General features: G+C 36.4%; 1 protein-coding gene and 1 long non-coding RNA gene across 2 annotated transcripts in view; one reads left to right on the top strand and one right to left on the bottom strand.

Moving 5' to 3' along the window:
* Positions 1 to 13,870, top strand: part of arb2a (ARB2 cotranscriptional regulator A) — a 204,520-nt gene that overhangs the window by 158,884 nt on the left and 31,766 nt on the right. The gene's annotated exons all lie outside the window — the stretch shown is intronic.
* Positions 4,754 to 6,891, bottom strand: LOC148981688 (uncharacterized). The gene is made up of 2 exons (XR_016168292.1): positions 6,651 to 6,891; positions 4,754 to 5,633 (listed from the first exon to the last, which is right to left on the bottom strand). It is a non-coding gene; the product is annotated as an uncharacterized LOC148981688 (long non-coding RNA).

A 13,870-nucleotide genomic window follows, 5' to 3' on the forward strand; every position in this document is an offset into this window, starting at 1 on the left:
AGAATACATTAAGATCGTACATAATTGCTCATGATGATTAGAGAAGAAACATCCTTGAACGTCCTTCAGCTCCATAGTCATAGTCAGCCTCAAAATTAAAATATTTATTTGTTTCCCTTTTTGCTGGAAAAAAAGAAGATTATTTATATAATTATGTAAACAACGCTGACTACCCCCCTACCCCCCCTTCAGCGTGCTTTTTAGAGTGCAGCATTGACCTTGGCTCATCTCCCACTCTTCGGCTTGACAGATAAAAACTTTATTAAGCGTCAACGGGACGAGACGCAAACAGCCCGTGACACCCGTGTGCATTGAGTATTAGGGAAATATCGCAATTAGCGGATGATTTCCTACAGCTAAAGCATCGAGAAGAAGGGTAATAAGCAAGGTTTGTTTGTGGCCTGGAAAGCCATAATTATAAACTGCTTTGAGAGCGCTGTGCTCATTGTGCCTCAGCGTAATGAGATAGGCTGCACTGATCCCTCCATGATGCTATTAGCTGTAATCCCAAGTCTTCACTTCCTCCTACACCCTACAGCCCTGCAGGGCCTGCTGCCACCCCAGGTGCCTCCTCTCAGACGCCGCCCTTTGGTGCGCCCTCCGACAAGCGCCGACGCGGCTTGATTGTGAAGAGGCTTCAGCTGAAACATGTGAAATGCAAATGATGTCTGTTTTAGCGCTCGCTCTTTTGTGATAAAAGGGTCCGCGAGAAGGTCGAGTTAAACTCCGGCCCAGTCAGCTTCAAAGTATTCTCTCGTGAATACTTGAACCATTTTTTTTTTTTTTTTTACGTATTTCACGGCTTTATATTTGTGGGCAGACGAGGCTTGCCGTAACACACCTGTCAGTGTGTGATGTGTTAAAGCCTCTCTGTCCTGCGAGGAGTTGGCAGGAATGCGCTCTCCCTAGCTGTCTAATCGCAATGACCCCCAAATGGCCCACCTTATCACCTCTCCCTCTGAGAGGCAAACAGAGAGTGAGTGGAAAACATGGCCTTCGCTGCATGTGTTTGAGTGGGTTTAGGACTTATCTAATCAGCAGGGGGTTTGCTGTCCATCCCCTCATGCACAAGCACTCACCGTCCTGCTTCGGCTCCAACGCCGTATGTGTGTGCGTGTTTCGGTAAACCTAAGAGTAAGCTTGGCGAGTTTTCAGTAGTGCTCTGAAGCTGTATGAGAACCTGTAAAAGTAGGTTTTAGTCCTTATAATGAGGGTCAATGGGGTCCAATGGTGTTTTGAACCCCACTGACTTTCATTATATGGACAAAAAAAAAAAAAGAGTTGACTTATTCTTCAAAATATCTTCCTTTATTTACTCTCCCTTGAATTGTTAACTTGACTGAATGATTGCATTCCATTTGAGAATGGAATCGCTAATCTGCAAAACCCACATTTCAAATCCACGGTACTGTATAATCCATCTTTGTTGGCCTTGTGCTGTTCTCCTAAACACGTCTATACTGCACATCACGGCCAGCGCTAAGGGAAATGACGGCTTTATCGTACGGTTTAAGAATGCCTCGCCCTCGCTAGAAGAGTAAGTGAGTCTGGCGCCAGCCTCTGCTTGAAACGCTCAAGAAACATTGTAATGAATTGTGCTGGGCTGCTATTGGTGGGTAATTAGTATAGCTTACATCACAGATGAGAGAGTCAAGTCTAGGTCAGAAAAAAAAAAAGACTTCAAGGGTCTTAACGGGTTAAGGTTGGAGGCCAAACTTTCCCCTTTGACTTTAATCGGATGCCATACCTAGGGAGATTTGCTGAAATGCAGAAATCCGCACTGACCTTTGGCCATGAAGTGCCGTTGCTGGTCACATGTTGGTTGGGCTCCTGCTGGAATCGACAGCAGCCTTGGGGCAGGGTGAGTCCGTCCAGGGATGTGTTTTAGCTGGAGTTGGGCTGTTCCTCAACCCTTACACCCCAGCAGCTCCGGGACACAAATGGAATGCTACAGCTCTGAGGGCTCTGTTTGGTAAGCCAGCCCTCTGTATGTCCATGTTCATTCAAACTCAAAAAGTCATTATGATATTTTCACTTAAAGCAGTGTGTGAGTTGATGAGCACTGACAGTTATCAATGAGTTAGCAGCAGTAGTTAGCTTTCACAATGACTCCAGCTGTAGAAGCAGCGGCCGGCTTTTAAATGGAATTCACATTAATATGAGACTTTTGTATGACCTGTGTGGTAATTTGAATCCCTTTTTAATTGGAATCTTTAAATATGTATTTATTTATTTTTGCTTAAAGGCTACACTGGGTTGTTTTATCCCAATTTTGAGTCAAATATGGACAAACCCAATTGTTGTATTACAAAAATACAATTTATAAATGTATCCTAATAGCATTTTTTTTAGTGTACTAGCTAAATACAACATTTCCTCCCCACACATTTAATAGGTGGATTCCAAAAAATAAATAAATAATAATTCTGACCATAATTATTTTTTTACAAGCTATTTTTATGTACTTTACAATATTTCCTTCAATATTTCAAATGAAAATAAATTATATTAAATAAAATTATATTTAGGAATAATATGATTTTACTAAAAAAAGTTTTTTTTTTTTTGTTTTTTTTTTTTTTTTAAGGTTACAAGTTAACAAAAATAACCTGTCCCCTAGCTTTATAATGTAAAGGTTACTTTGCTGTCTTATTTTACAAGCCTTGGTTCTGTTTTAATAACAGAAATAATGTAATTATTTTTTTAGCTTTAACCCAATGTTGTTGATTTTTAATACTTGTAAGGAATGTTCCTCAATCTGGGTGTGTTTAATCATTTGATTGGGGTTAAACAAGAAAAAAGAGAAGAAGTTTGAGGTCAATGACGCAACAACCTGCAATGAAATGACACGAGACTATCTTTTGCTTTGCTGGTTTTACAAATCTGTCAGTTGCTCACATGAAATTAAGTCCTGTGTCATGAGTTCCCACTAGATCTCCCACATTTAATCCCAAATTAAACTCTGATCTCCTCATGTGTGTGGTATATTTGTGCAGCATAACAGTGTTTCTTTGACCTCATTCACCTCTTCCATCTGTATCCATGCCTGATTTTTTATTTTTTTTTTCTGGAAAATGATATTACATAGTTTAGGTCATCATCTTCTTTTATGCCTTGCTACTGTAATCCTATTTTCTGTGTCATCTGGTGGTGTCAGCAGATGGTGGTCCGGGGAGGCAGTTTGACACCCAACTCACAGCTGTCTGGCCGGCCTGACAGGCCTCCTTTGTCTCTCAGTCATCACTCCAGAATGGCGCCTCTCCGCCTCATTGTGTCTCTATTTAACCCCCTCTCTTTTGGAGTGTTTCTACTAAAACGTGTGTAATATATGCAGCAACATAACTGCCAAAGTTCTCCAATCACAAATAGGAGTCTATTTTCTTTCCCCCCTTATGGTCTGTATGTTTTTTTTTTTTTTTTTTTGTCAGGTTTTTTTTTTTTTTTTTTGCGTCGTGGATAGCCATGTATCTCTCCCTCATTTTCTCCCTGTGTGTTAATGAAAATGTTCGAGCTTGATAGAGAGAAAGAGAGGGGGCTCAGTACGGCCCCCTGCAGAATCCCGCGCTCTGGCTTGCTTCCATGCCCATGGTCGCTTGGCTTTACTTAGTTCCAGCTCAGTGCCTGCGGCAGGCTGAACAAGCTCAGCTTTAGATTGACCCCATGGCCCAGGGCCACTCCTACCTCATTCCTATGATTATCTTTGATATTCTTTAACTCTCCCTCTTTTTATCTTCTCTTTTTGGTTGCTGTTCCCTCCCCCTCCTGGAATATCTTTATAACACTTCATTACAGAATTAATTTGTCAAGTGAACACTATGGAGACGGTGGGCAAAAGAGACAGATAACTGTGCGTTCTCAGCAGGTTTGTAAGAAAAACATTCAGATAGAAGGAAGGGAGGGGTTCCAAAATCACCATTGAATTTAAATAGTGTCACCTATTTTCTCACCTTCAAATTGTATTTTAGATTTGTATAAGAAACTGATGAGAAATGTTCTCTTATTCTCATATTTGTGGATCACTTTCTATTCTCACATATCTTCTGTGTAAAAATCATTAACCCTAATTTGAACTGCGTTTGTTTAATTTAATTGCATTGCTTGAGTATTGATGTGCCCTGTTGGTGTGCTATCTCAGATATGTTGTTGTTGTATTTATTTTATTTAAAAAAAATAATAATATTTAACTGTTGCTTTAACAAGTCTCATTCATTATTGATTCTGAATCTAAATTCATAAACGCATATCAATATTCTGTGGGGGTCAGTGCAAAAGGGCATATATCTTGAGGCATTTCAGGTGCCCAGAGAACTGCCTTCCTGAAATGAACCACTATTAGTACCTCTAATTGATATCAGTTGACTTTGACAGAACTATGTAACTTTTGACCTGTATATATATATATATATATATATATATATATATATATATATATATATATATATACACTGTAAAAAATTTCTTGTCAAATTAACAGTAACTTACTGGCAACAATTATCCAGTACTTGCTGTATTTCATTTAACAGTAAAATTACCGTAACACTAACTACAGTACTGTTAAGCATACTGCAAATTAAATAACATTATTTTACTGTAATTTCTTACCATATTAAAGTACAGAATTACACTGTTAATTTTTAATAATACTGTATAGTATGAAATGTTATTGTATTTATTTTATAGTGCAACTGTGTAACCTGTAGAAAATCCGTAGAAATATTATTTTAACTGTTAATGGGAAATAGAAAAAAGAACATTTGAAGCTTTAACTGCACAAGGTTTATTGTGTATTTTCAAACACATTAGTAAATTTACATAATAAAACATTTAAATACATTAATACAATTAAATACATTAATAATAAAAATGTAATATAATACAATAAAAATCATGCATGACAATCATGAACAATTATGCATAAATACATGCAAAAATTATCATGAACAGGTAAAATAGAAAAGATTAAAGGGGTGCTATCTGATCAATCTAGTAGAAAGATAGTTCATAACAACTCATCCACCCACTCCCTGCTGGGGTAAAACAGCTTAAACTAGTATAAGATTGTCTATTGGTTTGAGATAGACTGTCTAACTGGTCAGTTGCTGATTTTAAAGGGTTTTTGGCTGCTTTCTATCTAAGGGACCAGATTTGCAGGGCTGGGAGACACATATAAACTTATAAACTATAAAAGCTTTGACGAGTAAACCACCAATCCAGATGAGTATAACAAAGTGACAAGTTATCCAGTGTCCTTTAAAAAAAAAAAAAAAACTAAACACAAAACAACCTCATCATCCACATGTGCCATGAAAAACTTGCATTACGGTATCAATAATTATTTATATGCAGACTTATGTTCTAACTTTTGCAATAGGAAGTTTTCTATCCAAGCTTTTATGCAATTAAACCTTAAACTGTACAGTAACGTTTATTTTCACACAACAATTCTAAACAACTTGCAGATAGACAAAATTCACAGATGGATAAAAATCCGTTTAAAATGTTCTCAGTGGGTCAGTACTGGACCAAGGTATAGTAGTAGTAGTTAGATAAATAGAATAATTAAATTAGATTAGATTTACAATTCATCGGTCATCAAGATGGATAGGGGTCTTCTTAACATGCACAGCTCACACCTGTGGAAAAGGAGAACAGACAAGACAGTTAAAATATAGTACGTTTTTGTTGTTGTTTTGGCTAAACAGCAAAAACAGACAAAATGATGTCTAAAGTGTAATTCACTTAATACTAAAATCTTGTTTGTTGGACTGTTGTTTAAAATCAATTCATTTACGATCATGTGAAAACGTAGGCTAAATCTTGCTTGTGTCAGTTGTGTGATACTAAGTTACATGACTTAAAAAAAGATTGACAAGGCATCGTTCCCTTCAAATGAGTACATGTCAGTTTACACATAGTAAAAAAAAAAAAAAAAGATATTATAGCCGACAATACTGTAGTATGTGCAGTGAATGGTTCCTACCGGAACACCCCCAGGCAGTTTGTGTAGTTGGTATGACCCGGGTTTTTTTGTTGTTGTTGTTGATTCTAAGTTCGCTTAGTAAAGTGTTCAACACCAGGCTAACTCCCTCGTGTATGTGTCGTTAATGATAACCAAAGATTAACAAAGACCACAACAAATACTGTAAATGTCACACATAGCTTTGTATTTTGGACAAAAATACACCTTGGGCGCTTTCCGCGGTCCAACTTTATCACTGAGGTAACGTTATAATGGCAGAACGCCAGGTCAGGATTTACACGAAAATAAGCGTGAAAAAATCAATAAGAGGAATCGGCACTTTAATTTTATAACAATAAATCCGAATCCTAACCTTGGATGTCCGATTTCAGGATACATTTATCGATTAGCAATTCCTAACCCATGTAAGTCATAAAACAATGAACGTGCAGGCGCTTCCACCGACTTAACGTGGTAAATAACAAAATGATTAGACCATTTTGACCGTATAAGAGGTTACATATGAAATATATGTTAATAAAATCACATTTTATCAAGTAAGGCTATCAACATAAAAGAAATCCGCGTCTGACTTATACAGACGTAGAACATTCCGCGGCCACTTCTTTCTAACGTTAATCTGTTAACGTAAGTAACTCATATGGTTTGCATAAAAATATGAATTACTAACCAGATGTATGGCGAAAACGTTGCCGACCGACAGCGACGCGATGCACGGCCTGCGTGTTCTTACAGAGGGAAGGGAACTGAAGAGTTCTTCATAAAATGGCAGCTTGTTGTGGTTATTTTTCGCGGTCATTTCGTACTAATGTATTTGAATTTACAGTAACATCCCAAATGGCTACATTGAAGAGTAGCCTATCATATACATATTATATTAAAATGTCTAGAATATATTAAATTGAATATAGAAATCGTCGTCAGCTATTCTAAATAACTTTAAAGTTATTAGCTAGAATCCGTTTGCATACACATTATAAGAATTATTACTTACCAGATGAAGAAGTTGCAGGTCGGCAGAAAAGACAGCAGCACCACTGACACGACAGAGAAACTCTTCCAAAGTCAAATATGCTCTCATGCACACCCCACTGACATAAATTATGTCATAAATTATGACTGTTAATGGTCAACCAGTGCTACATTTTTATTTTAAATGTAAGAATAACATTAGTAGGCTAGCAATTTTACCCGTGGAACTATGTGTGGTGTTTTTCGCGGTCAATTGCACTGCTGTATTTAGATTAACAGTAACTGATAATTTCCCAGAATGCATTGCAATTCTACAGTAACATACTGTCAACTGTGTGCACAGTACATAACTGTTGAAAAAACAATTTAATACTGTGAAAACAACTAAATCTACTGTAACTTACTGTACATAGATTATACAGTAAGAAACTGTTGAGAAAAACAGTATAATCCTGTGAAAACAACAGAAATCATTTACAGTGTACTGTATATATATATATATATATATATATATATATATATATATACTGTATATATATATATATATATATATGGCTCTTAAACTACAGTTTGCAAAACAAGATGAAATACTATATAAGGAATATTTGTTATACGCTATATGTCTTATGCTTTTTTTAGGTACTCTATAGTGTTCTTATTTTAATAATCTAATTTATTTTCTGTTGTCTTGGAAGTATTGTTTTTTCTCTGACATCTAGTTGGTATTTAGACACCCATCCGTATTTGGTATATTGAAAATCCAACGCTATCTCACGTCCAATTCGTACGAGTGATTAAAAAGTGGTAAATTCGTACTAATTCATATGGTCTTACTCGTACGAATTCATACGATTTGTCTAAACCCAAGTGATGGTTAGGTTTAGGGGCGGGGTCAGGGGTGGTCATTCGTACAAATTCATACGAATTGGCCAATTCGTAAAATATGTATGATTTAGCAAAAATCGTACTAATTCGTACCAGTGAGGTCGTACGAATTGTTATAAATTAGCCACCTCGTAAAATTTGTATGAATTCCCATGAAATCGGGTTGGAAAATCACAATAATGAAGTGATAATAATGCCCATAGTGCAAATTTAATGTACAGTAAACATTAAACTAGATTTATATTTATAATAGCAATTAACATATCTGTTTACCATTTAAATGAATGTGTAATGTTAGTGTTACACATTATGAGATTGAAGACGTTTTAATATCTCTAGGATTTACGGATGTGCGGTTATATACTGTTACTGATGTCAATGTATCAGCAAATAGTTTTAGAGGAATGTTTCTCCCTCTGCTCATCTCAAAACACAGAAATGCTGAAGGACACAAGCAGTCAAAGACAGCTCTCATTCAGTGAGAGCGGAACTTGCAAAGAATAATGTCACAGAACAAATATTAAAAAAAATTAATATTCTACTTGCAATATAATGGGGTTCTGTGCTTATTGTTGTGTACTGAAATTAGTTTGTTCAGTTTAAAAAATAGTAATGGGTAAACATTGACCATGCAGTCAAAAAAATATAATCTTTAGGCCTATATTTAAGATTTATGTATTATGTTTTAGATACCCATTTGGATTAAACCATTTTAAAATAAACAAATTAATTGACTTAATTTGACATATGCGATTAACAAATATGTATAAAGTGGTAAGAAACAGGTCAAATTTCTATACACTCAAAACATGTGCATTTAAAATCATAAAACATTGTTAAAATACGCTGTGTAGCAGGCAATGATTGCATGAGATTAAAACAAATTGGATTTATTGATTATAAAATATAAACCGTGTGTATTTAAAACTCTAAAATTCTGTTTTAGTTTGTTTTAGTTTTTACAGTAAGCATACATTTTTTATACATGATAAACAAAACAGTGGTCTGTTAATGAGGGATTTAGACTTATTAAATGTTTAGATTCTGGCTTTTAATATAATGTTAAATGGCTATAATTACTCATTTTTTACTTAATAGAGGTGTTAGTATTGAGAGTGGCCTTGGTAGTGCTTGTTATTGGATCCAAACGAATCTATCTGTAAAGAAGGGCTTCTTTTGGTGGTTGATTCACTGTTCAGTTTGTTGGCTCATGCGGTGAGCTTTCCTCTGATCTGTGTGCAGTGTACACATTTAATTGCAGGTTTCAGTCGTCAGACAGCTTGTCCGTGCACTGAGTGAACTGTCCCAGACATGCTGTGTGAGGTGTTTGTCTGTTGTGCACAGACAATCAATACTCTCCCATTTAAAGAAGTCTAAGGTCAGGCCTCTGCACTGATAATGTGAATTGTTTTGTTAGATAGTCAAAGGTCAGATAATAATTTTTTTTTCAACCACTTCCCGTCTGGAATTGATCAGTTTCATCTCCTGGTGGGGACCACCACTGCCATCAGCTAACTTATCTTAACTTACTGCACATCTCACTGTAGGCTATACAAGTTTTGTTGATAAAAGCTACATTTTCTCAAGGTTCATATTGCAGTGTGGCTGTATATGGCGGTTTCTTTTACCGCGAGCACTTTTGACAATGTGCAACATGCTTTATACATTTATTTTATTATTATTTTTTTTTAAATTATGTTAAGATTATTTATTATTATTTTATTTCTAGTATTTAATTATTTATATAAATCCACACCATTAAATATGTCCACTGCACTGTAAAAAAATATTTTTTGGTGAAGGAAATACTACTGGAAAAAAAAATGTAATTTACATGAAAAAGTTTGTTCAGGCAAGAATTAATGAAACTAAGTAAAATACGCATCAGTACTTAATTCAAGTGAGTAGAAATGAAAGTGTAAAAAACAACTCAATAAAATTAAGTAAAAATGACTCAACTTTTCTGATACTGGGGTTCCCATCATGCACTGGACCTTGGATAATTAATGAGGTTCATTTTTCACTGGTTTCCAGCTGTATTTACACTGTTTTATCATTGATTTTTGTTGTCAGTATTAGTAACTTGCCATTTTGTGACATTTCGAGTCAATGCTCAAAATGACACATTCAAACACAAAAACGATCCATCAAATGTTACCGCCATTGTGTATTGTCTACCAAGTATTGAGGTCTTTGCATTCACATGCTTAACGTCTGACGTGATGTAATATAAATTACTTAAATGATCTAAGTAAAACACATACTATAAATGACTAATAAAATTCAATATTATTGGTTTAGTGAAATGTAATTCAAAGGCAAATTATATTTCAACTAAATCGATATTAATCAACCTTTTACTAGCCAAGTTAAAATTACTTATTTTCCGTGAAGTTTACATAATTCCATATTCCAAGTAAATTTAACTTAAAGATTTCTAATTAAAGCTACTGATAAATATGTTTAGGTTTTTACTTGGCAAATCTTTGTAAATTTACTAGCATTTTCTGAGTGAAAAAAGTTGCCTAGCTTTTTTCAAGTAAATCATACTCCATTTTTTTTTTCTGTGTGGTATGCATTATTATAATAAATAAATATATAAATAAAATAAAAGTAAATAAAACAAAGCTTTAATGGAATTACTGCACAATCAACTTTTCAAATATATATATTTTTTAATGTTTTCCTGACATGTCTTATTTGATCTAATCTCAAGCTCTTCAATGACAAATTAGTCTCCTTTGTGAAAAAGTATGTTTGATAAACACTTGATAAAACCTTATAGGCATAACATTTTTGTTTTTGATAAATGATGCCCGAGGGACAATTGTCCCAATACCAATGCAAAGATATGTATATAACCTTTATGTAGATATGAATTTAAAACAAATCGTTTTATAATATATATATATATATATATATATATATATATATATATATATATATAAATTGTCATCATTGAAGAAGCACTATACGTTTTTGTATCTCTACAGTACAGAACAAATTTTCCGTTCTTGTGTTTTGTACTGTACATGTATAAAAAAAAAATAAGTAAGTAAGCCCCTACTAAGTCATGGGTCTGTTATGATGAATGTATGAAAAAATGGAGGTTAGAGGGTGATGAGGTCAGTGTAAGAGAGTCCTGAGCTGTGTTTCATCAACCATTAGTGCTCCACACAGGTGGCTGTTTGTTTATCCACATAATCAAAGTCAGACAGAAATGCATACAAATAGAGAGAGAATCTTGCTAGTGTTGTGTCTGCTATCGTGTTACACAGACAATAACAAAAAACACCTAAAAAGGCAGTAGAATCTTTGTATTTGTTAACGTTGTGTTTAGTGAGGCACCTGCACTGACAGGGCTTTATATATAGGCATTCATTCACTTTCAATCAAGAAAATAAATTTATTAAATAAATGAATACATGCCATTTTTTTTTTTGCCAATTAATTGGCAATAATTTCATTTTTAATGTAATGAAATAATAATTGACAGCATTTCAAGGAAGTAATGGGTATGCATTTATGTATGTTTATAGGTTTCCATCTGTTACTCAGTGGTTCATATGATTTACCTGCATAGGAGGAAATTAACATTTGCAAATGTTGTTGGTTGTTTTAATTGCTTCAGGCACCACTGACATGTCTGTGTGACATTTCTTTGTCTGGTTTAGTTTTCATGCATACCAGCTGTTTGAAAATGATGAATACAAAATGTAAAGTATTTCACATATTAACTCTTCTGAGATATGTTTATCCTCATGTACCCTCCTAAAGGAAGACTTATTTTATTTTTCTTCAAGCAACAAATATACTATCAATTCATATTTAGTAGCAAAAAATGACCTGTTCAATAATCCTAGCGTTCGACTTTGTATATATTCAAGGGTTAATGAATGGCACTTTTATTGATCTTCATGGGAAATGTTTGTATGATACAGGAATCGTTTAAGGGGTGTTGGCGGGGAACGGCAGAGCTTGCCGTTAACCTAGACTCTCCAAGGGACATAGAAGAATCAAAATTGCATATTGACAAAAGGGCTCGGGTGAGTGAACCCTGGCAGCTTGAAATAAACTCATGCGGTGTAGTCATTACTGCTGGCTACCGTGGTCTCCCTCAACCTTGAGCCAGTCGATAAGCTATTATAACCATGCAAATTGTGGCCAAATCAGACTCCTGACATATTGGAATTATGGTCTCCCTCAGCCACTGCCTGATACATCATTATCAGACCACTGGCAACAATATGCAATATGCTTACTGTTGTTTCCTCTGTACTGTTTCATTAGGGCTAAAAGGACTGTAGTAAAATGAAAATAAATGTCTTTGTAGAGCGAAAGGCGGCCTTTTGCTCACAGAGGGCAAGATCGGGTGCCAAGTCATTTCGGTCAGGGCAGATACCTCAGCGGTTGGAATGATGTAACATGGTGTAAAAACTATGTAAACACCCCAGTGTCCGTGTCCTTGAGAATGTCAATAGGTTCGCATTAGCGCACAGAGAGAGTCGGGGGTCAGGTTGGGCAAAGCGCCACCGATTTGACAGCGTAACCTGCTGTGTGCGAGGGTCGATAGCCCCTGGTCTTCATACATTATCAGAGCCTGGGGTCGTCATAAATATGGCGTCCGTTGGACTAGAGGTCGTTTAGAGCCGACTAGCATTGTCGTATCGTATCCTCCCCCGGGGTTGTTTTCAAGAAAATGCAGAACTTTCCATATTGCCACATTTCCTCAATCATACCTGCTTGGAGTACATTTAAGCGCATTAATCAAAGTTTATGGATGACTGATCATTTGTTTAGTATGACTTCCTCAGTCCATGGCTGCTTTGATTTACGAAACCTTCCAGTGTATTAAGTGGATTTAGAGGTGACAGCGCATTGATTTGTTTCCACTATCAGCTTGCTCTTTTGAGGCGCCCAGCAGAGCGGGCTTCGATTCTCCAGGCTCTCTGCATTCTGGAATACCTGAATTTGTTCCACCAAGGTTTCCGATCGCTCGCAGATGGGCAGCGATTAATCAGAGAGGTAACTGTGAAGTAGTTTGCAATTAGACGGCAAAGCTCTGAAGCATGCTAATTGAATCAGAAAATTAGAGCGACTGCGCAGTAATTGGCCAGTTCCCATGCAGCAGGTGCCAGCCCACTCGACTGTGGAACAAGGTATTTAAGTCACATTAGCCAGAGTAAAAATATTCCTTGATATGGAACAGTTAGATTTTCTGCTCGTTTTCACCGACTATGTCACCGTTGGCGAACCAAGCTGCCTCGCGGCGCAATTACGACAAGCACCGGCGCACAGGAAATCGACTTTCCACAATCCGCCTCCTCTCCTGGAAGAAGTGGGAGAGAGAAAAAACAGCGTGACAGGAAGTCGCAACTCATTAGCAGTGGCTGCAGCAGCGTGCTGTAGCTTGGATTTACCAGTATGCCCCTTTTTTTTTTACACCACCTGAGCTGAGATGGAGGCTAGTCGATGCCATCTGTGTGTTTATGTGTTTTTCCTTATGTGACTGGCAACACAATTGGTTCTCCCCCCTCCCCTTCCCCCTCCATCAGTTAACATTTAAAAAGCCTGTTGATTGACATTTGTGAGAAATTACCAGCTTTGATCGTGTATGTTTGAGAAATGAACTCCATAACACCTAAGCCATATCCATCAGATCTACATAACACCTCTTGCTTTCTGTGGTTTAAATACCAATGCATCATTTATTACTGATACACCCTGTGAAACTTGAATGGCTCATAGGTGTTGCTTATCCTCCTGTACCTATGTGCGCGTTGTGCAGAGGAAGAGTCTTTTTCACCACTGCCAACTCCCCCTCATCCTGGCGGCGTTGGCAAATATGAAAAAACTGAGGTGAATTAAAAATTGATGATTTTGCAACAAGTCTTGGTTTGTGCGCTACCAAGAAGTTACTTGGTTATGGTGAAATGACGGCGTGAGCGATGAAGAGAAAGAGGAGGTAAATCCCCTGGTGGAGCGAGCAGATCTTTTAACCATGCTGGGTGCCAGTCCTGTTTGTGAGAAGAG

The sequence above is a fragment of the Pimephales promelas genome, chromosome 4 (assembly GCF_988280905.1).
Source record: "Pimephales promelas chromosome 4, fPimPro1.hap1.1, whole genome shotgun sequence".
Lineage (NCBI taxonomy): Eukaryota > Metazoa > Chordata > Actinopteri > Cypriniformes > Leuciscidae > Pimephales > Pimephales promelas.